The sequence below is a fragment of the Giraffa tippelskirchi genome, chromosome 10 (genome assembly GCF_054371585.1).
Source record: "Giraffa tippelskirchi isolate mGirTip1 chromosome 10, T2T-mGirTip1v1.2.pri, whole genome shotgun sequence".
In the NCBI taxonomy this organism is placed as follows: domain Eukaryota; kingdom Metazoa; phylum Chordata; class Mammalia; order Artiodactyla; family Giraffidae; genus Giraffa; species Giraffa tippelskirchi.
Genome location: NC_137284.1, coordinates 160126622 through 160150393, shown reverse-complemented (window position 1 = coordinate 160150393; position 23772 = coordinate 160126622). Strand labels below are relative to the sequence as shown.

General features: G+C 49.3%; 1 protein-coding gene across 5 annotated transcripts in view; it reads left to right on the top strand.

Moving 5' to 3' along the window:
* Positions 1-480: 480 nt before the first annotated feature.
* The window catches only part of LOC145524035 (uncharacterized), a 343643-nt gene continuing 320351 nt past the window's right edge, over positions 481-23772 (top strand). For 4 of the 5 annotated variants that reach the window (XR_014067053.1, XR_014067054.1, XR_014067043.1 and 1 more), the window contains exons 1-2: positions 481-713; positions 19804-19944. The gene's annotated coding sequence lies outside the window, so the exon portion shown is untranslated. The remainder of the gene's footprint in view (positions 714-19803; positions 19945-23772) is intronic. The other variant, XR_014067042.1, reaches the window with a different exon arrangement.

The window sequence follows — 23772 nt, the reverse complement described above, 5'->3', positions numbered from 1 at the left end:
CCCGCAGCGGGCGCCTCGGCCAGGGCAGGTCCGCGCGCCCCGTTCTCTCCCCCCTGCCAGGCTGGCCAGGCATCGGTCCCATGTGGCTCCTCGCAGGACAGGCATCGGCTCCCCGCAGGATGCCCGCACCCCTGTGTTTGTCCCGGGCGGCACCCAGGCAACGCCGCGTTGAGTGGCTGCGGGTCAGGCGCCCACTGGTCCCCTGGCTTCGTGCCCGTGCGGACGCCCAGCGCACACCTGCGCACAGCTGCGTACACCTGTCCACACCTGCGCTGGGCACACAGGAGCTCCCAGTGGGGGCTAACTCCGGGTGACCGTAGGGCTCCAAAGAGAAGCTGCGAGTGTAAGAGACATCACCTGTGAAGGGCGAAAAGTCACCCGCGGGGAGACGACATCCGTGCGCCGTCCTCCCCGAGGCAGCCGAGCCGCCGGCGGAGACAGGCCGGTCCAGGGACTTCCGCGTGGGAGCCGCAGACGCGAGGGGACGTCACGGGCCCGGCGTGACGCGAGGGGACGTCTCGGGCGGGGCGGGCGCGCGTGCGGTCGCCGAGGTGTCCCGGGCCTCGCCTACAGTCTCGTGAACGTCCGGGCTGTTCTCCTAGGCCGGTCCTCAGAGGACCTTCTCCTCAGAGGGCACCGCACGAGACGCTCATCAGCATTCCCTGCACTTGGAAAAAATGGCTTCCTTTCAGCCAGTGAAGACGGCCGTTCAGGTGAGGCGAGTGGCGTTAGTGACAAACCCGGCGTCGCCCAAGCAGCTCGGGGCGGGGCGGCCGGGCGGCCCTGGGTGCCCCCCACCCGCGGCGCCCGCCTCACAAGCCGGGGCGCTGGGCTCGGCTCCGCGTCCCCCGTGGGGGTGCGGCGGGGACACCGCGGGCCCCCGTCGCCGCCGTGACGGAGCTCGGAGGGTGGTCACTCACACGCACAGCCTGCTTGGGTGGCTCCACAGGGTCGTCTGGCCTCAGGACCCTCTGTCTCCGCCCTCGGCCGGAGGGGCTTGCGTCCTCAAGGTCGTGGTCCTGGTTTAAAATAGCGTCTCAAGACCCAGCTGTCTCCATACGTCTGGCAGGAAGGGCAGGAAGACAGCAAAAGGAGGAGGCCTTTTCTAGCTGTGCGAGGCCTCTCGGGGCTGGGCGGGCGCTGGCGCGGCCCGGCCCGGAGCTTAGCGCTTTGTTTCCAGGGAGGGCGGAGACGCCATCCCTGGGCGCGAAGTGCGGAGCGGGAGCGGGAGTCAGGCCGCGTCAGCGGGGCGGGGATGCGCTGGGGGCAGGCAGCCTGCGGTCCGGCCCCAGAGGTGGTCACCCGACCGGTGATGCGGTCAGAGCTGCGGTTCCACAGTTGACGGTGGGGGTGCCGAGAGTGAACGTGGAGAGTGGGGAGACCGCCTGGTGGTTCAAGACTCTAGCCCAGCTGGCTTGGGGAACAAGGCATCTACAAGTCCAGTTTACTGGGCTGTGCACTGGGGTTGGGGGCCAGCGGCCGAAGATACCCGAAGTTCCACTTGGCCTGGTCGCTGTTTCCCATATTTACTCCCTCAAGGCCTCAGGGGGCCTGAGGGCAAGACTTGGTGTCCCTGGGCTCCCTACCCAAGGCTCATCACACTGCCCCTTCAGTCTCAGTAACTAAGAAAGCATCCGCTGGCCGTACGGACCAGGTAGTTCAGAGGCCAGTCTTCTGCTGTTGATTTAAGTCAAGAGTCGCTAGGCACTCCTGTTTTTTGCAAGTAATTTTGCTCAATAATTAGGTGGATAAAAGGATTGAAACCTTAGAAAAGGTAAGTTAAGCTTTTAATGGACAAGCTATATTTTTGTGTGCTCATTTGGAATTCGGTTGCTTTTGTTGTTGACTTTTAGGAGTTCTTTGTATGGATGTAAGTCCCTGATGAGACGTAAATGATTTGCAAATATATTCTGCTGTCCCATCAGCTGCCTTTAAACTCTTCAGATATTCTCCTCTGAGACAGAAGTAATATGTGTTACTTTGAAGACAAACAAGTGGGGGCCTTTCTTGAAAATAAAGTTCATTGGTGAAGTAGAATTTTCTTATTACTTAGCTTCATGATGCATTCAAAAATGATCAGACTTTTAAACCACATAGTCCGCAAATTAGCAAATTAGTGTATAATACCGGGAAAATATTATTCACTGTTCAGTGAATAACAACAGCAAAATTTACTTCCATCTTTATTAATACGTGTAATATCGGCACTGATTTTTTCTTAATGTTTCCAGATATAATGTTGCCATTTTCCTCTGGAATCTGGTTAGTATGAATAACCCCTTTGGAGAAGGACAGAAGTCATCTTTGCCCTGTCATCTTTCATCACGTCCAGGTGGGCTCCCTTGGGAGCTCCCTCCAAACAAAGAGTTCTGCCAAATCAGGGCTCAATGTATCAAAACCTCATCTTTTAATTACAGAAATGTTGAACAAATAGTTGCTCAGGTAGCACGGATTGTCTCTTCAGCTGCTCTTTTATGGAGCTATTAACTCAGAGACACCATTACTTAAATGTAATTTTTATTATTACAATTAAAGACTGATTTGATTTTATGAGATCATGCATTTTTATTTTACGGAAGTTTTACAGTTAAATTCAATTTAAAAGATTACTCTATTTAAAGTAAAATATAAGCAAGTACAGTATTACAATTATACTATATTTCTTTTGCAAATCTGATATTAAAACTTCCAGGCAGCTGATTACTTTGGTAGCATCAAATGTTTCCTGATATAACTATGTGATAGCCAAAGAAAAGCATCTTAGTTTATTCTGTTTGTGAAATGCCAAGCAATTGTTCACTTATTAAATATGTTGGGTCTAATTAAGTTTATTGTCAGTTTTCTACAGAACATACAAGTTGCTTTCCTTTCGGCTGATTGTCAGAGGAACGGGCTTCTTTGGATCAAAGCGATCTTTTGTTGGTACTGTATTGTTTGTGTGATGCAAAGTTGTAAAAATGGAGACCAGCACTCAGAAAGCCAGCTTCTGGTCTTAACTTTTCACAAAGGGAGGAAGTTGAGAGAGCTGAGCGAGGCGTGTGTGTGCAGCTGAGATGCACACGGCTGTCACATGGCCTCGAAGGCCAGCTTGTGACTTTCAAGTTTCCCTGTGATTTTTGAAGGACTTTGTTTCTGATGGAGGAAAAGAATGTAAGAGTATTTGCACTAAACAGATTAAGCTGCTGGTAAACATGTCCCCTTTAAATGAACTGATGTGGGGACAAAGAAAGCGCTTTGCCGTTGTCAGCTGGGTTTGTGTGAAGTCACAGGGACAGACGAGAGAAGCAGTGGACCTCTTCAGATCCTTAAATCAGAAAATCTGTGAAATGAGTCAAGACTGAGTTAGGCTCTACTTCCCACTTATTTTGGCTAAAAACTTGCTCTTCCTCTCTCTCTTGCACTTCTTGGGAGGGAAACCTGGTTTTTCCAAGGTGGAGTTACCAGAGGAACAAATATTCCTTGGGAATGGGAGCACTTTTCAGGGTCTGAGCACTTGTGATGAATCAGTCCTGCTTGGCGAGGGGCTGGTGGCACATCGGGGGCCCAGCCCTGGCTGGTGATGGCTATAATCTCACTGTCAGCACAGATGAGCAGAGGGAGCTTGTCCGGCTCATGGTCTGGGGCTCATAAGGGGGTTGATGGGCCGATGAGGGGGGCAGGTGGTGGCTGATGGGGCTGTGGTGGCTGATAGGGGAGTTGATGGGGGAATGAAGGGGGCTGATGGGGGAACTGATGAGGGGGTTAATGGGGGACTGATCGGGCTTATGGGAGCTGATGGAGAGTTGTTGGGGGGCTGATGGGGGCTGATGGAGTGGCTGGTGGGGACTGATGAGGGGCTGGTGGGGGCTGCTTGGGGGAGCTAAGGGGGGAACTGATGGGGGACTGATGGGGGCTGATGGGGCCCCTGAAAGAGGCCATCCTTTTCTGGGGGGTGTGCTGTGCAAACTTGTAGGATCTTAGTTCCCCAGCCATAGATTACATGTGGGCCATGGCAGTGAAAGCACACACCGGGGCCTCACAGAGGAGCGAGCGAGCCCGCCTGGAAGCGTGTGATGTGGACACAGAGCTGCTTCTCCATTCAGTGGGGTGTGTTTTCATTGCTTTTTGTTGGTTTGTTTGTTTCTTTTTAAGGAAGTTACCTCAGTAAGTAAGTTGGGAATTTGGGGTGTTAGCTGTTAAAAGTTGGGGTTCACCAAAAAGAGTTCAGAGTAATGACAAGGGGGATGTCCTGATGTCCACATTTCCAACAGGTTGTTAGCATCTCTCAGGGGGACCTCAGACAAGGTGCCCCAGGGGAAGGCTGAGTCACTCGGGATGGACACTTGCACTGGGGCTGCTGTACCTGAAGGCGGCCAGGCCCCTTGGGGTTGGAGCCGGGTCCCCAAGTGGGTGTGGGCGGAGGCTGCGGGCTCTGGACAACACATGTGGCCCCTGGAAGCCCCGCGTGTGAGGCCCCGGCTCCAGACACTGTCTTGTGGATGCTGGGGACATGTGGTCTCAGAGGCCTCGGCCCTGGAATGGACGTATCCATGCTGGAATCACAGGGTGGCCGTGAGTGTGATGCCAGGTCCCAGCACAAGGCCTGGCAAGAGGGTGCCATGGGGCTTCGTCCCTCCATTTCCTGGGGCTGGCCTCCTGCAAGCCGAGTCCAGAGCTGAGGCCACCCCCCCTCGCTCTTGACCCACTAGAGCAGAGCAGCTGCCAAGCACGGCTTATCACGGCCCTGCAGTGTCCTGACTGCTGACCCCTGACCCCGACCACAGCTTCAGATGAGTCACCTCCCAGGGTGACCATGACCCATCACACCATCCTCGGGCTGCTGAGGCCCAGGGAAGGCCTCAGAGGTCAGGGTGCTGAACATCTCCATCTGCACGTGGGCGAGGCTGTGATGGCTGGTAAGGGACTCCCGGGGTCAGAGGTCAGGGCCACCAGTGCTGGCCGCATCACCTTGGCTTCGTCTTGGACTCACTTTCTGTGAGTTAGGTGTGACCACATGACTTGGTGGTAATGACAGACTTTGAGCAGAAGTGATGGATTTGCTTCCCGTCTGGCCATGAAACCCAGGGGCTAGCATCTGACCTCTCTCTCCAGCCACTGATGCTGCCACGTGAGAGACCCCAGCACCACAGACTGAAGACCAAGAGCCAGCTGGCCTTGGAGGCAGCTTCAGAAATGCTGGAGACTGCTTGTTACAGACACCGGTATTGTCTCAGTAAATAGAGGGTCTTGTTAGCAGTGATGGGGGGGGCACCATCCATCCAGTCCTGAACCAGAGAGCCGGCGACCACGCATCTCCTCCTCATTCATGTCCAGGTCATATCCAAAGCTGGTGTTTTTGATTTTCTCAACCTTTTATTTTGAGATGATTTTAGACTTAGAGCCGAGTTGCTAAATACCATACACTTATGGGTATCTTTCACCAAGTTCCCTCTAATGTGAACACAGAACCGTCCTGTAATCATCAAAGCTGAGAAAAACACCTAAGAAATCAGCATGGGCACAGCCGTGTTAATTCAGGCGCAGATGTTGCTGGATGTCATTGGCTCGGATATAGTGGGAACAAGGTGTGAGGCTCGTGCGCGGTTCAGATTCTCGGAGCAGAACGTGGTCCTCACACGCTGGAAGACGACTGCCCGTCCTCTGTGTCTCCAGCACCGCGGGCAGAGCCGCGGACCCCTTCTCGTGCTGCTCTGGCCTGTGAGCCAGAGGTGCTGGAGATGTGAGCCTCATCTGCCCCCAGGATGGTCGCACTGAGGTTGCCACAAAGGGGGTGGTCGGTGGGGACCTTGGAGAAGTCAAGAGAAGCAAAGGAACAAAATCTTCTGTAGGAATTTAAGTATTTGTAGAAATTTAGAGTTTTCCATAAACATGTAAACACAAGTGTGTTGATGCAAGCTTCCTGGGTACAGCAGCCCTGTTGCTTCTCCTGGGGCGGGTCACAGAGCTTTATGGGCGATAAATCTCACAGTTGCATGCCCCTCAGCCTCGCCTCCTGCATCGCTGCACCGGATAAACCGTGAGTCGGATAAACCGTGAGTCGGATAAACCGTGAGTCGGATAAACTGGGCCGAGCCGGGCATCCCCTCCCTTGGTGTGGCCTCTCCTCTTCCGTCGTGTGGAAGGGTCAGGTGCCCTGCCCCTCCGTGTGCTGGGTGAGTCCTGCTGCATCGCTGTGGCCGCCCACGTCTGTGTGCCCACATGGAAGGCTGTACCCGTGGGGTGGGAACAGATCCGGTGCAGGGTCTGCTGGGGAAGACAGGTGGGGGAGACCTGTGCTCTGGAGTTTGCTGGGGCCTGGAGGTGATGGGTGGGGGAGGACAGGGCAGGTGCAGACATGCGGGAGGGCCTTTCTCTGGCAGCTGTGTGTGGGGCCCGCGTGTTAGTCAGCTCGTGCAGCTATGGCAAAACACACGGCCCGGATGGCTCAGCCCCAGAAGTGTGTCCTTTCAGAGTCAGGAGGCCGGAGGCCCAAGCTCAAGGGGCCAGCAGGTGGGGTTTCTCCCCAGGCCTCTCCTTGGCTTCTTGCTGGGTCTTGTGGCCTCTTCTCTTGTCAGATTCCTGGGGTTTCTCCCTGGCCTCCTGTTGGATCAGGGCCCCACCCTCGTAACCTCATTTAACCTGAATTGCTTCTCCAAAGGCCCCGTCTCTGAATACAGTCACATTTGGGGTTAGGGCTTCAACATAAGAATTTTGCGTCTTATGACAGCCCACTGTGACTATAGCGATCTGGAGATTTGACATGTAGCCTGGTTAGGTAGCGCTAGTCGTAAAGAATGAGGCTTCCCTGGTAGCTGAGCTGGTAAATAGTCTGCCTGCAATGCAGGAGACTCCAGTTCAATTCCTGGATTGGGAAGATCCGCTGGAGAAAGATAGGCTGCCCACTCGAGTATTCTTGGGTTTCCTTGGTGGCTCAGATGGTAAAGAATCCGTCCACGATGCGGGAGAGCTGGGCTTGATCCCTGGGTTGGGAAGATCCCCTGGAGAAGGGAAAGGCTACCCACTCCCAGTATTCTTGCCTGGAGAATCCCCAGGACAGAGGAGCCTGGTGGGCTTCAGTCCATGGGGTTGCAAAGAGTCACACATGACTGAAGTGACTTAGCACACGCAAGCATGCACTGGTTACAATTGGTTTAAAATATTAATAAGAGTGGAGGCTGTTGCTTGCTACAGAGATCCTTTGTTCCTGAGGACCTGGGTGCAAGAGTCAGACGCAGAGGCAGTAATGTGTGTCCAAAACATGTGCACAGCCCACAGAAACCTGACCCTGGGGTCATGCTCCTAGTGTTTTCATGGGTGTTTGGACCCAGCCCACCTGAAGGGGATGTGTGTGTACCCACCGGGTCTGCCCAGACCAGGCTGGTCACCATGGACGGTTCATGCTTAACCGCTGTTTTGACCCAGAGTTTCCTGTAAGCTGGTTATTAATTACACCTGCTTTCACAAAGATTAAGATCGGTTAGTGAAACTCTTGGCTGTTATTGGACTCAAATAACCTAATTTGACCCTTTGGTTCTGTAGATATTTATCGAGAGCTTCTTATGTTACAGTTGGTGTTGGGGATGCAGAATTGAAGAAGACAGGCCTTGTTTTCAGGACAAGAGAGAGACAAGGGAGGAGAAGATGGTGTCATATAAGAAGCATTTTAGAGATGTGGATGTGGGCACAGGGTGTGGTCCATGCCCATAGTGAAGGGTGTTTGGCTCATCCTGGGCTGAGGATGAGGGTGGGTGGGGAAGAGTTCCAGTTCTGCTAATGGGCTGTAATCTAATTAAACTAACTTGGAAGCATAATCCCTAGATATTCCTTTAAAAAACAGAGTCACACTGCTACCGAAGAAACCATTCAGCAGATAGAAAATAGTTCCAGTGTTCGATTCAGATTCATTGTGTTCAGATGTTGTATTGAGTGGTATACATAGAAAATCAGAAGACTCTACAGGTGAATGTTAGAATCCGCAGGTAAAGTTTTCAAGGTTAATACTTGCATTTCTATATGCTGTCATTAGATAATTAGAAACAAAATCTTAATAAATTACTTGAAGCATCACAAAGATGAAATGGCTGGTGGTAAATCTACTGAAAGAAGTGCAGGGTCTCTATACTGAAAGTATAAAACTTGGCTGAAATAAATGAAAGATCCTTCTATGTGAAGAGACTTGCTGTATCAATGGATTAGAAAACACTTTTTGGTAAAAATGTCATCATTACAAATATATCTGTAGATTCAGTGGAGTTCCAATAGAAATTGTGCAGTATTTTATGGAAATTGATAGGCTGATTAAAGAATTTGTGTGAAAATGAGAACGGCCAAGAGGAGTGAAGGCAGTTTTTATAATAGTTATGTTACTGACGGCTGTGTGCTGCTACATGGGCTAGTCTCTGATTGCTGCGAGCGGGGCGGCTCTCGCTGCGGCGCGCAGGCCTCTCGCCGGGGTGGCTTCTCTTGCTGTGGAGGGCGGGCTCTAGAGCACAGCCTCGGTGGTCGTGACACATGGGCTGTTCCTGGACCAGGATCGAACCCAAGTGTAGTGCATTGGCAGGCGGATTCTTTACCACTGAGCCACCAGGGAAGCCAGGAGGCAATTTTTAAGAAAGAAAATAGTTGGAGAACGACCTGTTTGTGAACATCCAGCATTGTCGATGAAGGCCCGAGCTGTAGAACAGCATCTCACCTCATGGTTTTCTGTGTTGTGATCTTTTGTTTCCTTCTGCATCAGTCAGCTCAGCCCGATGTGACCAAGTCCCGCTGACTGGGCGGCTTCGTCAGCAGGCATCTGCATCTCCCGGTTCTCGAGGCTGGACCTCTGAGACCAGGCTGCCAGCGAGGTTGGGCTCTGGGGAGGGCTGTCCTCGCTTGGGTCACAGAGGCCGGCCCCTCCCCGTGACCTCTGCTGGCCTTCCCTCGGTGAGGGTGGGGGAGCTCTCTGGCATCTGCTCCTGTGAGGGCACTAATCCTGGTGGACTGGGGGTCCTTCCCTCGGTGAGGGTGGGGGGGGGCTCTCTGGCATCTGCTCCTGTGAGGGCACTAATCCTGGTGGACTGGGGGTCCTTCCCTCAGTGCGGGTGGGGGAGCTCTCTGGCATCTGCTCCTGTGAGGGCACTAATCCTGGTGGACTGGGGGTCCTTCCCTCAGTGAGGGTGGGGGAGCTCTCTGGCATCTGCTCCTGTGAGGGCACTAATCCTGTTCGACTGGGGGTCCTTCCCTTGGTGAGGGTGGGGGAGCTCTCTGGCATCTGTTCCTGTGAGGGCACTAATCCTGTTCGACTGGGGGTCCTTCCCTCGGTGAGGGTGGGGGAGCTCTCTGGCATCTGCTCCTGTGAGGGCACTAATCCCGTTGGACTGGAGGTCCTTCCCTCGGTGAGGGGGGGAGCTCTCTGGCATCTGCTCCTGTGAGGGCACTAATCCTGTTCGACTGGGGGTCCTTCCCTCGGTGAGGGTGGGGGAGCTCTCTGGCATCTGCTCCTGTGAGGGCACTAATCCCGTTGGACTGGAGGTCCTTCCCTCGGTGAGGGGGGGAGCTCTCTGGCATCTGCTCCTGTGAGGGCACTAATCCCGTTGGACTGGAGGTCCTTCCCTCGGTGAGGGGGGGAGCTCTCTGGCATCTGTTCCTGTGAGGGCACTAATCCTGTTGGACTGGGGGTCCTTCCCTTGGTGAGGGTGGGGGAGCTCTCTGGCATCTGCTCCTGTGAGGGCACTAATCCTGTTGGACTGGAGGTCCTTCCCTTGGTGAGGGGGGGAGCTCTCTGGCATCTGTTCCTGTGAGGGCACTAATCCTGGTGGACTAGGGGTCCTTCCCTCACGACCTCATTTAACCTTTATTTCCTTAGAGGCCTCATCTCCAGATATGGCCACGCTGGGTGTCAGGGCCTCAGGGACATAGACATTCACCCCCTGTCACTGTACTCTCTTCAGGATTTACAAGCATAGGCTGGACTCTTAGTCATTAATCTTTAACTTTTTCTCATGCATGCACATAAGGTGAAGGTTTTTCTTCAGGTGCCATGTGAGCCGTTTCCAAGGTTTGTATCACATTCCTCTTCATTTGGTTCTGAATCTGTCGCGACACCTGCCAGCCCAGATATATTTCCCTCTTACCGTCTTCAGCTGTAAGGGTGGCACAGCAGAGGTTAAATCTTGGATTTTACTACTGGGTTTTAATGACTCTGTGACCGTACTGCCTGGGTTCAAATACCAGCTGTTTTATTTATTAGCTCCTTGACAGCGGGAAATTACATAATTCCTCTGTCACGCAGTCTTCTGAACTGGTCTGGGTGTGGTGTGTGTGCGTGTGTGTGAGAGAGTGTGTGTGTGTATGGTGTGTGTGTGTGGTGTGTATGTGAGAGTGTGTGTGTGTGTATGGTATGTGTATATGGTATGTGTGGTGTGTATGTGACAGTTTGTACATGTGTGCACATGTGTGTGGTGTGTGTATGTGAGGGTGTGTATATGGTGTGTATGTATATGGTGAGTGTGTGTATGGTGTGTGTATATGGTGTGTGTGAGAGTGTGTGTGTATGTGAGAGTGTGTGTGTATGTGAGAGTGTGTGTATATGGTGTATGTATTTGTGTGTGAGTGTGTGTATATGGTGTGTGTGAGTGTGTGTATATGTGAGTGTGTGGTGTGTATGTAAGGGTGTGTGTATGGTGTGTGTATATGATGTGTGTGAGTGTGCATATGTGAGTGTGTATGTGAGTGTGTGTGTGTATGTGAGAGTGTGTGTGTATGTGAGAGTGTGTATATGGTGTGTGTGTGTGTATATGGTGTGTGTGTATGGTGTGTGTATATGCTATGTGTGAGTGTGTGTGTATGAGAGTATGTGTGTATGTGAGAGTGTGTGTGTATGGTGTGTTTGTATATGGTGTGTGTGTGTGTATGTGAGTGTGTGTGTATATGGTATATGTGTGAGTGTGTGTGTATATGGTGTGTATGTATGGTATGTGTATATGGTATGTGTGGTGTGTATGTGAGAGTATATGTATATGATGTGTGTGTGGTGTGTATGTGAGAGTTTGTGTATGGTGTGTGTATATGGTTTGTGTGTGGTTATGTGAGAGTGTGTGTGTATGTGAGTGTGTGTGTGAGTGTGTGTGTGGGGTGTGAGTGGGTGCGTGACCTCCCTCTGGCCTGGTTTGAAACTGTCCAACCAGAACGTTTGCCTCTTGGCTTCTTTGGGGGCTGGATGCAGGCGCAGTGGTTCTGGCTGGTGTGTGAAGGGGTCTCTCTGCCAGCAGACCCAGCTCCCTCCAGGCGCTCACATTCACACCCCACCCTCCTGTGCTGCAACTGGTCGTCCTGTGTCTTACGGATGATCTTACCTCTCCAGACCCTGTGGAGATAGCCAGCATCTTTGCCCTGCCATCGACCTCGGTGCCTTTGGGGCTTCTGAGTTCATCCCGTGCAGGGTCCAAGCTCCCACTGCTGACTCAGGCCACGTGCTCAGACGCTGAGGGCCTGGCAGCCCTGTCTCCGGCCCCCAGGGCCTCGGGGCACCAAGCTCCCGCTGCTGACTCAGGCCACGTGCTCAGACGCTGAGGGCCTGGCAGCTCTGTCTCCGGCCCCCAGGGCCTTGGGGCACCAAAGTCTTGATGGCAACATCCCTCTCGTTTTACTCTTAGCCTCTGGTGTTTTCTGTTCTTTCTGTTGCACGCAGCTCTGTGGTTTTTTGAATGTTGTATTTTAAACTAGTTCTCCGTGTAATATAGTGGGAGTTGTCCTGTTTTCATTAGTCCTGGCCCCTAAGGCCCTGGAAGTAGGCCTTATCAGGGTACCATTTTTGATTTGCTAAGTAAGTGACACTCCTTCAACTGGCCTGGAGGGAGTGAGGCCACGTGAACAGTTCCTGAAGTTCATTTCCCCCCAGAGTAGCATCAGCACCCCTCCTCCTTACTCAGGTGTGACTTCCCACCTCCAATGCACCACTTAGAACATATACCTCGTCTTACTCGAAACTAGAAGTCAAGCTGATCGTGGTTTCCCCCTAACTGGGCGGTACAGGGTCATCCTGTTTGTGGACTTTGTCCATAGTAACTTTTCACACATAAAGTTTGTCTAATGGTCTAATAATCCCAGTGTCTGCATCCTGGAACCCTGCCCATACCAGCCCTCTGCTTTCTTCCACATGATGGTTAAAAGATCCATCAAGGACCAAGTATTTTTTTGCAGCCTAAGTAGGTTCATAAGACATCTCAGGGATTCTTTGGGAAGAAGTGGATGACTATCCAGACTGTATCTGCGAGTGCATTGCAGTCTCAAGAAGAATATATATAGAGTGTAATGGGACGCCTAAAATTGTTCCGATTCTCTTCTGTTTTGTTGAATTTCATAAAACTCTTAAGTTATAACAACGAAGCAAGTATCTTGCAATTTTGGCCAACTGCCTGGGGTTGTTTTAAGTTGGATCTTATAAATATTTCATCAAGTCCTATGTAATGGGACTTCTTTTTCCTGGAAGTCAGCCTGGGTGGATGGCATCTGAAACATTTATGCCATCTTTGCAAAACTTGACAAAAACATTTTAGGCATTAGTAGTTGTGTTAATAAATTACTCAGCACTAAGACCATATATTATTTAAGAAAATTCTTGGAACCGATTACTCTTCTGTTTTATTTGTGACACTTGGCAAACCATTGAGAGCCTACAAAGATCAATTTAGCTCTGCACTTCAGAAGGGAGCGTGGAAGGAATACCCAGTGCAACAGCGCTGTACTGTCTTCCCAGTGAGGAGAGGAACCGATAGAACAAGGTCATTGCTTTTGTTTGAGGAGCTCATTACATCCTGACAGTTGTATTGAGCATTTGGAGTTAGATGCCCTTCTGTGCGTTTTCCAGTCAGGACCAACTCCACACACCAAGGCAGGGTGCGTTCGTGCTGTGAATAGGAGTATTATCTTCCTGTAGAATTTAAACTCTTTTATAAACGGCTGAAGTATAGTTGATTTACAGTGCTGTGTTTCAGGTGTACAGTGCAGTGACCCAATTATGCACATATAATTTCTCTTAATGTATGTTTTTATATATATGATTCAGTTACAGATAGATTTTTTATATATGTATTCTTTTCAGATGCTTTCCCCTTATAGGTTATTACAAAATATTGAGTATAGCTGGCTCCCTGTGCTATACTAGGTCCTTGTTGGTTATCTGTTTTGTATGTAGGATTGTGTATATGTTAATCCCAAACTCCTAGTTTATCCCTCCCTTTCCCCTTTCTTCTTTGGTAACTGTAAGTTTGTTTTCTGTTCTATGCCTGTGAATTTCTTTCTTAAACTCTTTTTTTTTTTTTTTTTAAATAGTGGTAAAATTAACATCCTCAAATATAAAGTATTCTGTATTTTAATACATTGGAAGATATAAAAAGCCATTAGAATGTTGATTTATGCTTCCAGATTAATTCTTTTGGGAAAACTTTAAACTAAGGAACATCCTGCCATTGGGGGCATTTCTTATAACTCTGTAGCTTTATTGTTAATTCTAAAAATTTTGTCTCTTAAGTGATCTTTTTTCCCCCCCTTTTTAAAAGAAAAATTCAGGCTTGTGATTCATATAAAACATTATGCTACCCAAGCACGTGTAAATATGTTTGTACTGTCTACTGGCTCCGTAAAATGTGCAGCAGGCTTTGGAGTGTTGCTCTGGACGTGACCTGGGAGAGCCCGTCAGCCCGAAGGATAAGACCAGGTATGCGGGCATCTCAGAGGTGTGCTCTTGTGCTTTAGCTGAGTGTAGTGTGTATTGTAAGTCCTGGGGCTTCTTATTTTTATAGTTTCCTACTCACCTTCCTTCAAACTTGTGGATCACTTTGACTGAATTGAAGAGTAGCTTGTGACCGCAACATAAAAAATGTTAAAAACCCATTGCTTTTTCAGCTGTGTTGAGTGCTGTGCAGTGGAAACAAAATACAAGAGTAAATTGATGCAGAGCCTGAAAAAATCGCTAACATAACAGTAATGGTTGATTTCACATGCTCATCAGAATTCATTATTTTGTTCATTGATTTGCTTTATAATGGGGTGTGAATATATTTATTTGTGATTTATGGGTCCAGTATTTATGAGTGGGCTTCCCAGGTGGCGCAGTGGTAAAGAGTACAGGAGACACAGAGGCACGGGTTCAACCCCAGGGTTGGGGTAGTAAATGGCCACCCACCCCAGTATTCTTGCCTAGACAGTTCTATGGACAGAGAAGCCTGCTGGGGTAAGTCTAGGTGGTCACAAGGAGGTGGACACTACTGAGAAGTATGGCTGGGCATGGAGTCCAAAGATTGGTTTTGTGTATTGAGATTCCGTGTACATTTTTCTCCAGAAAGGGGCCCTGTTACTAAAGATATTTGAAAACTCTGACATGGTGGCGAGAGCACGGGGTGAGCTCAGATCTGAGTTGAATTCGACCCTGAAAGGTACTAGATTTGTGTCAAGTGCCAAGTTACCTGACTTCTCTGAGACTCAGTTTCTCTGTGGATTAAATATGGATGGTACCTACGCCATAGGTCTGTCATGAGGAGTCAGTAAAGGGATGTTTGTAATACATCTATCAAATACAGTGCAGAGTGTAGTCATAAATGGTACTGCAGTGATGTCATGGGAGTCTTTAAACCAGCAAAATCAAGAGTCAAGAATTCAGGATAAATGAGTGGAGAAGTTTCAAAGTTGTCTCTTCATCAAGAAACATGGTGTTAATTAAACCTTAAGTAAGTTTAGGAGTGAAAAGAGGTGTGGAATGGGCTATTTTTATGTACATTATGTTTACATTTGATAAACAAGAATTGCCAGTTAGCTTTCAAATTATAAAATAATGTTGATGAAGGCATCGTTAGCAATGTTAATAGTAGAGATTTATCTTACCGTATTTTGTGTTGTCTGCATGCACAGTCACTTACAGTCTAGAATTGCACAGTATGGTTGTATACATTTAGTAGCTATTGCATTATTTTTATCAATTTAGAATTCCAGAATTGTGAATTTGGAAAGACCGTTAGCTATTACAGTAAGTCCCCTATGTATGAATGCATTTCATTCTAAGAGCACAATCCTAATAAGCCTAGTTTGTTCATAAATCCAACAAAGTTAGCTTAGGTGCCCAACTAACGTTATCAGCTATGTAGTACCATACTATAATAGGTTTATAATGCTTTTCACACAAACAGTACATAAAAAACAAACAAAAAATAAAACATTTAAAATCTTACAGTACCTTGAAAAGTACAACAGTGCTTATTTAGCTTACATGCAGAGTACATCATGTGAAACTCTGGACTGGATGAAACACAAGCTGGAATCAAGATTGCTGAGAGAAATACCAGTAACCTCAGATATGCAGATGACACCACCCTTATGGCAAGAAAGCGAAGAGAAACTAAAGAGCCTCTTGATGAAGATGAAAGAGGAAAGTGAAAAAGCTGGCTTAAAACTCAACATTCAAAAAACTAAGATCGTGGCATCTGATCCCATCACTTCATGACAACTAGATGGGGAAACAATGGGAACAGTGACAGACTATTTTCTTGGGCTCCAAAATCACTGTGAATGGTGACTGCAGCCATGAAATTAAAAGACGCTTGCTCCTTGGAAGAAAAGCTGTGCCAAACCTAGACAGTATATTAAAAAGCAGAGACATTACTTTGCTAACAATGGTCCATATAGTCAAAGGTATGGTTTTTCCAGTAGTCATGTATGGATGTGAGAGTTGGACCATAAAGCTGAGCACTGAAGAACTGATGCTTTCAAACTGTGGTGTTGGAGAAGACTCTTGATCTTGAGAGTCCCTTGGGCTAGCAAGGAGATCCAACCAGTCAGTCCTAAAGGAAATCAATGCTGAATATTCATTGGAAGGACTGATGCTGAAGCTGAAGCTCCAATAATTGACCACCTGATGTCAAAAGCTGACTCATTGGAAAAGACCCTGATGCTGGGAAAGATTGAAGGTAGGAGGAGAAGGGGATGACAGAGGATGAGATGGTTGGATGGCATCACCGATTCAATGGACGTGAGTTTAAGCAAGCTCTGGGAGATGGAAGGGCAGGGAAGCCTGGCGCGCTGCAGTCCATGGGGTTGCAAAGAGTCGGACACGACTGAGAAACTGAACAACAGCAACACAACAACCATACAGCAGCTGGCACACAGGGGTTGGCATCAAGTGACAGGCAAGAAGAGTTACTGACTGGAGGAGGGCAAGGAGGTGGGAGATGGGATAGAGCTGGAGGGTCGTCAGCAATAGGAGACAGAAGGCAGGCTGCAGTTTCTCTTGTGCCTGATGTTGATGGAACACGCGTTCGTGTCTCTGAAAGTTTGAAACTTGAAGGTTCATATGTAGGGGACTTACTGTGTTTAGACTAGGTTAGCTCACTTTAAAAATGATTAAAATGAGGCTGGAGGAGTGAAGAAGCTGGTGTAGACTAATTGTTAGCCAACCAGCAGGAGGTGAGACCCAGAGCCTGGGTTTCCTGATGCTCAGGCTGGCATCAGTGTCTTTGCCCTGGGACCCCTCCAGGCTGGGATGCTGGGACAGTCTGCTCCAAAGAGCATGCGAGTTGAGTGTCGTTACTTCTGGAAGGGGAGATAGTATCTCTTGGATGGGATTCCTTTGAAGGCTTTGGTTAACAGGGCATATATTTCTCTGTTAGAGGTTAGATAGTGGTAAAAGCTGGGGAGCAGTTGCTGGAGGGGGCAGGTGGTTTCTTGATGCTGAGATGGTGATGGGGAGATCTCTCGGCTCTGGGATGTTGCCCGTGTCTGGGTTGCAGAGTCTCTCTGGGCCAGGTGTCCCCCATCCCAGCCCCCACCGTGCAGGGGCATCCCTGTCATGGCGTCCACACAGGGATCAGCGGTGACAGCTTACCCTGTAACTCGCTCACTGGAGGGAAACCTCTTAGTGGGGGAGTCACGTCTTCCTCGTGCACCCTTGTATCTCAGCACAACACTGGTGACCTGGCAGATCTCGAGAAATATTTGTTGCATGAATCAAATAGTGTTTAACAGCTATTATATACCCACTGTATATTCAGCAATAAGAATCAGTTCAGTCGCTCAGTTGTGTCCGACTCTTTCCGACCTCATGGACTGCAGCACACTAGGCCTCCCTGTCCATCACCAACTCCAAGAGTTTGCTCAAACTCATGTCCATCGAGTTGGTGATGCTGTCCAACCATCTCATCCTCTGTTGTCCCCTTCTCCCCCTGCCTTCGGTCTTTCCCAGCATTAGAGTCTTTTCCAGAGTCAGTTCTTCGCATCAGGTGGCCAAAGTATGGGAGTTTCAGCTTCAGCATCAGTCCTTCCAATGAATATTCAGGACTGATTTCCTTTAGGGTTGACTTGTTTGATCTGCTTGCAATAAGAATAATGAAAAATAAACTTTAGCTTAACCATTTCATTGGCGGAGACAAAATAAAATACACGAGACAGTGATGCAATAGTACGGCTCTGTACTTAGTGAGATCCCAACTATATGCAGATGGTAAGTTCAGCAAGATTTCAGAGAAGCTGAATGTGCATCCTTGTGGTCCAAGTCTGTTTCATGGAAAAGGAGCCTGAAAACGGCTGAGGGTGAGGCGGTGAAAGCACGGTGGCGGACGTGTGTGCAGCCCTGAGCGTTTTGAGTTCTAATGTATGAAACTTCTGGGAGCCAAGTCGATGAGAGCTGATATGTATATCTGCAGGGACAGGGCAGTGATCATATGAAGGAACTGGGGAAAAGTGACGAGGAATAGAAAGAAACAGAGTGGGGGCATGGAGGCCATCAGTCAGAACAAACTGCTGAACCCTTTTCCCTGGACCGAAAGGGCCCGAGTCCCGGCTGTCGGTTGTTTATTTGTGAAACGTGTTCCGCTCTTGCTTCGCGGGAGAACAGATCCACAGTGACAGTGGCGTGTGTTTGGCTCCTTATGGAAGGTAGGGAGAGTCAGCGCTGAGCGTTCCTTTGTGAGTCATTTTAATAAAGAGAGGCTTGTAAAGATCCAGCTCTGCTCCTTGGACAGACTTGGAAGGTTGTTTTTTGCGTCCTGAGATTCCGCAAAGCCTAGTGGCAGTTCATATGTCAGAGCCCTCACCTCTTCAGCTGCTTGCTGAGTCGCCTCCTTGTTTGCCTGCCTGTTCAGTCATTTCTAACTCTTTTCGACCCCATGGACTGTAGCCCACCGGGCTCCTGTGTCCATGGGATTATCCTGGCAACAATACTGGAGTGGGTTACCTTTTCTTTCTCCAGGGGATCTTCCCGACCCAGGGATCGAACCCGCATCTCCTGTATCTCCTGCATTGGCAGGTGGATTCTTTATCACTGAGCCACCTGGAAATCTGCCTCCTTGATTACATAACTGCTTTTCTTTTATTTTTTAATCTGAGGTTTCATTGTTTTTCATGTTCCTTTAGTTGTTTTCTTTCTCCCTTACAATGTGACTTCTTGTGTATGTTCTAAATTGCCTAGAATTGAACCCTGTGAAAAGACTATTTGATAAAAAATGAAATAAACAGGACTTCTCCAGTGGTGTAGCTGATAAGAATCTGCCTGCCAATGTTCAATCCCTGGTCTGGGAGGATCCCACATTCCTCGGAGCAGCTAAGCCTGCGCACCACAACTGCTGAAGGCCGCATGCCTAGAGCCTGTGCTCCGCAGCAAGGAAGGTCACTGCAGTGAGGTGCCCGAGCGCCGAAGCAGAGTGGCCCCTGCCTGCGGCAGCCAGAATGCCCGAGTGCAGCATGAAGACCCAGCACGGCTGAAAATAAATCAAGTGAGAAAAAGAACCAACCGTCTTAAACAATGAAACAAGCAAAGCCCCCAGACCAAAACACTGGAACACCTCCTCTGCTTCTTAGCACTCTGCGGCTCTAACACTGTTTCCTTTTTCGAGACCTGAGCAGCTGTGTGAAACTTCCTCAACAGCATGGCTGGTCATTACAGCCACACTGAGGAGTGGTTTTATACTCCGCTAGATTCCTTGGTAGTAATTACAGTGAACGTGCCGTGTAATTCGATGTTTATTTGCCAGGCAACTTTTGTATTTCATCGAAATGATGTGACTTACACAGCAAAGGTAATTATCTTATGATTATGAGGCTTTGACCCTGAACTGGGCCTTAATAATTACTTGCAGTTTCTGATGTAATTAAATCATGAGCCAGATCTTGCCTGGCCGGCAGGCAACTTAACAGCAGGCACATAAGGACCGAACTGCAGGGGCACGGTGATAAAACCCTGCACGCGGGCTCTGGCGCAGCCGCGTGTGAGCAGAGCTACTCCTGTGGCCCCTGCTGACCGCTGAGCTGTGACCGGTGACCACTCTGCTGCGTGCTCTAAGTGTTCTGAATCTGCCCACGTCTGTTTGGAGCTCATGGAAGGTCGGCAGCATGTGAGGGATGGGCCTTAGCCGTGGACCTGACATCCAGACAGGACCCCCATTTCTCCCCATGGATTGCTCAGGACTGGGGACATGACCCCGCTTTGGACAGTGACACTTAGAATTTGCTGGGGTTTGTGGGGCAAGCTCTTCCTCTCCTAAGAGTCAAGGAAAATCTCGCCTTCTGTGGTGGCATCTTCTGAAGGGGGAAGTACAGAGCCAAGGTCATTGCGGGGACCTTACAACCATGAGACAGGAAGCCTGGAGCCGAGCCCGGGGGTGCCGCCTCGTGGGAGGGAGGTCTTTGGGGTCCTGATGCTGTCACTGGGCCCTAGGATGGACCTTCGGAGCCCAGGTGACTGTGGCAGGCTGAGTTTTTTCTGTTCCATGGAGGCAAAGGCGCAGTCGCTGATGTTGGCGACGGGTGGCCGTTTCTCCGGCAGCTTCCCGTGGTAGAAACGTCCCCTCTGTTCTCCAGCCTCCTGTTGCCTCCACTGCCTGCTGAGTGATTTCCGGCCGGGCCCACCTTCACCTGAACTGTGAGTAGAAAGAGATCCACACTATTGAAAACCGTCAAATCAAGTGACCTTGGAAGGACACTTCAAGAGAGGCAGTTCCGGTAAGTTCCAGCAGGTGCCCCAGGTAGAGCGAGCGTGTGGGTGTGTGTGCTGGCGCGTATGTGGAGTTGGTTACTCACGGTAGCCATCCTCGTGGGCCTTTCCTGTTTCATCATGCACCCAGAATTTCTGATTTAAAAGATTCACAATGGGCCAGAAAACATTATAAACATCAGGATTTTCTTCAGGAAATTCCTTCCTCATCTTCAAGGATCTATTACATTCTTTATTTTGTTAGCTCCCAGTTTGGTGTGGGGCAGACTTAATTTTTTTTTATTAAGAAAGTTTGGCCCTTTTCACGTTTTTAATATGTCTTCATTTTAAATCTTGATTCAACTAGCAGCTTCATAGATATCTTGTTTGTATTTTCTGGTCTTTCTAATTGTTTACACTGAAGGAGTCTTGACACCCCCCTCCGCCCGGCATCCACGTGTTTGTAATTACTTAAGGTTAGTTTCTGTTTCTAAATTTAAGAAAACGCTTATGGTGGCCCATCTATTTAATTAGGTATATCCTTGTGATTATGATATTGCTCCAGAGATTAATTTACAAAACATACAATTGACACTTTTAATTAATAGCCTGCCACAGAACGGAGTTCAGTGATGTAACCTAGTGGTCCAGACCTACAATTTATGAACTATTAGTTAGCCATTAACTCATCTTCTCACACGACCTGTTGATCCATCAGCTGATGGAGAGTAGAGACCTGAATGATCCTAAAAGATATTTTACAGAACTTTCAAAAAATTTCCAGGAAAGTTGATCCTTGGATGAAAAAGAGAGTAGAAAAAAAGTTCATCTATTTCCAAGGCATTTCCTGCCCTCCACCACAAAACGGGCATGTAGTTATTTGAGGAGCACTATGCTTAAAAAATTATTTCCCTAACAGCACTGCTGAAGTGACACGAGTGACTATTTTTAATTCTTAAAAAAAGAAGGGGGAATCAGACCTGATTTTTGCAAATCTTTGGAGTGCGTGATGTGAGGCATCAATTTTAATTTGGCTTCATTTACTAAGTGCTTCATTACCTCATCCTTTGGTTTTAACTATGGATTTTCTATAAATCTTCATACAGCTAAACATGACAAACTGCTTAACACACCGTGGAACCAGGCAGTGCTTATTAGCACTTGAGAAGTTATTGATTGCTTGTCTTGATTAATCTTTTATGGGTCTCTGCTGTATTAATTCCAGAGAAAAGGCCCACTTCTACTGCAGTGGGCCTCATTCATACTTTCTACTTCACTTATAAGATTTTTGCTCCCTACAGCTATTAGTCTAGTTATGACTTTCCCAGCACAAATTCTTTTGGTCTTTATTTGTCAGTGCTGCTGCTGCTGCTGCTAAGTCGCTTCAGTCGTGTCCGACTCTGTGCAACCCCATAGACGGCAGCCCACCAGCCTCCCTTGTCCCTGGGATTCTCCAGGCAAGAACACTGGAGTGGGTTGCCATTGCCTTCTCCTATTTTTCAATAGTGAGCAATTAAAAATTAAATAGATTTTCTGTTATGTGTCGGCCTAGATGGGAGGGCGGGTGCTTTGGGGAGGAATGGATACATGTACACGTATGATTGAGTCCCTTCTGCTGTTCACCTGAAACTGTCACAACATTGTTAATCGGCTGGGCCCCAAAACAAAATTAAAAGTTAAAAAAAGTTAAATTGATTTTCAAGATGTGCCAATAAGATGAAAAATGGGACCCCGGTGTGTTTGATACACTTTAAAGCAAATTGGGATTTTAATTCGTGTTTTAAAATAAAGTTTTCTTTCCTCCATTATGTAAATTTAAAATATATATACCCTTCTGTGTGTGTGCAGCTTCTCAATGTGTAAGCTGAGAAATCAGGAGTTCTTAAGCAAACAGCCAGTGGTACGTTCATCCTGATGTTCACTACCAGTCGGGCCTGGAAGCTCCTGAAGCAGAAAGATCTCTCCTTGTGGGACTGAGTCGAGGGTGAGGAGGCTCCGGGCATGGGGCGCAGGGTCCCTGGTGCAGAGCGGCCTGGGGTGTGGGTGCAGGACCGCAGTTGGGGCAGGGTAGCCTGGGGACATGGCTTGAGGCCACACCTGCCAAGCTCCTGTTCTCAGACTGCAGGGGGGCTGATGTGCCCCCACTTCCAGGCCACCATTGCCTGAGGAACAGCTGGAGCCTGGATGTATTAGCCACCCCACCCAGGGCCAGGGTGTCATTCCTCAGAGCAGAGTATCCTCCACGTTTCCGAACAAAGCTGTTCGCTGAGTCTGTCTCAGCTGACTAAGATCGTGTCTACCACATGCAACACACGTGTTTATTTGTTTCAGCTTCAGAGCTGGCTAGTCAGTTAGGTGACACCGTTGGCAGGGATGCTACGGCCAGAGGTGGAGAAGGACGGAGGAGAAGGAGCAGAGGGACCTGCTGGGGAGGAGGCCGAGCACAGAGCTGACGCAACTGCAGAACCTGCCAGGGTCCCTTCGCGCCAGCGCTCAGCACAGGCTGGTGGAGGGTCACATGGGGTGTGATTGCGTATCAGCAGACTCACGGAGCAACACTCAGTGTCAGCGTCCGGTCCGATTCGTTCTACGCTCTTCTTTCCAGTGCCCGTGAAACCGCATCCGCTCCAGAAGGGTCGTTGTAAGGAAGGTTTTCAGGCAGCTGTGTTTCCTGACCGCCGTGTGGTGTCACGGGTCTGAAACGCCTTCTGTCTCTGTGTCGTCCTTGACCCGTCCAGGCAAGACGGGACATGGATGCTCCCTCATCCCGAGGAACAGCCGTCTTAGGAAATGGATCTCAGGTTGGAGACGCAAGTCACTGTGTGTTCACGGTTCAACTCTAGACGCACGTTCTCAGCTGACTTTGGTTTTATTGGTCTCCTTGAGGTTGAGAGTTCTGGGACTGAGGTGCCATGTTTCACTGAACGTGCGGATTAACTGAGAGTTAACCAGTAAGGAGCATTCATTTTTAACTTTTAACTGAAATCAGAAAATCGGCTCCATTCTTTACCAGCTTTCTAAACTTGGGCAAATCACTTAATCTCCTTTGTTCATCCTGCTAATCTGTACCTCTGAATATTCTTGCAAGGATTACAGTAGGAGAAGTGTGCCCCACACACAGATGCTCAGAGAGACAGAAGGTACCCCCCCACAGGAGATGCTCAGAGAGAAAAGGTGCCCCCACAGGAGATGCTCAGAGAGAGAGAAGGTGCCCCCCCCCACAGGAGATGCTCAGAGAGAAAAGGTGCCCCCACAGGAGATGCTCAGAGAGAGAGGTGCCCCCCACAGGAGATGCTCAGAGAGAGAAGGTGCCCCCCACAGGAGATGCTCAGAGAGAGAGGGTCCCCCCCACAGGAGATGCTCAGAGAGAGAGAAGGTGCCCCCCACAGGAGATGCTCAGAGAGAAAAGGTGCCCCCACAGGAGATGCTCAGAGAGAGAGAAGGTGCCCCCCACACAGGAGATGCTCAGAGAGAAAAGGTGCCCCCACAGGAGATGCTCAGAGAGAGAGAAGGTGCCCCCCCCACAGGAGATGCTCAGAGAGAGAAGGTGCCCCCCACAGGAGATGCTCAGAGAGAGAGGGTCCCCCCCACAGGAGATGCTCAGAGAGAGAGAAGGTGCCCCCCACAGGAGATGCTCAGAGAGAGAGAGGGTCCCCCCCCACAGGAGATGCTCAGAGAGAGAGAAGGTGCCCCCCACACAGGAGATGCTCAGAGAGAGAAGGTGCCCCCCACAGGAGATGCTCAGAGAGAGAGGTGCCCCCCACAGGAGATGCTCAGAGAGAGAAGGTACCCCCCCACAGGAGATGCTCAGAGAGAAAAGGTGCCCCCACAGGAGATGCTCAGAGAGAGAGAAGGTG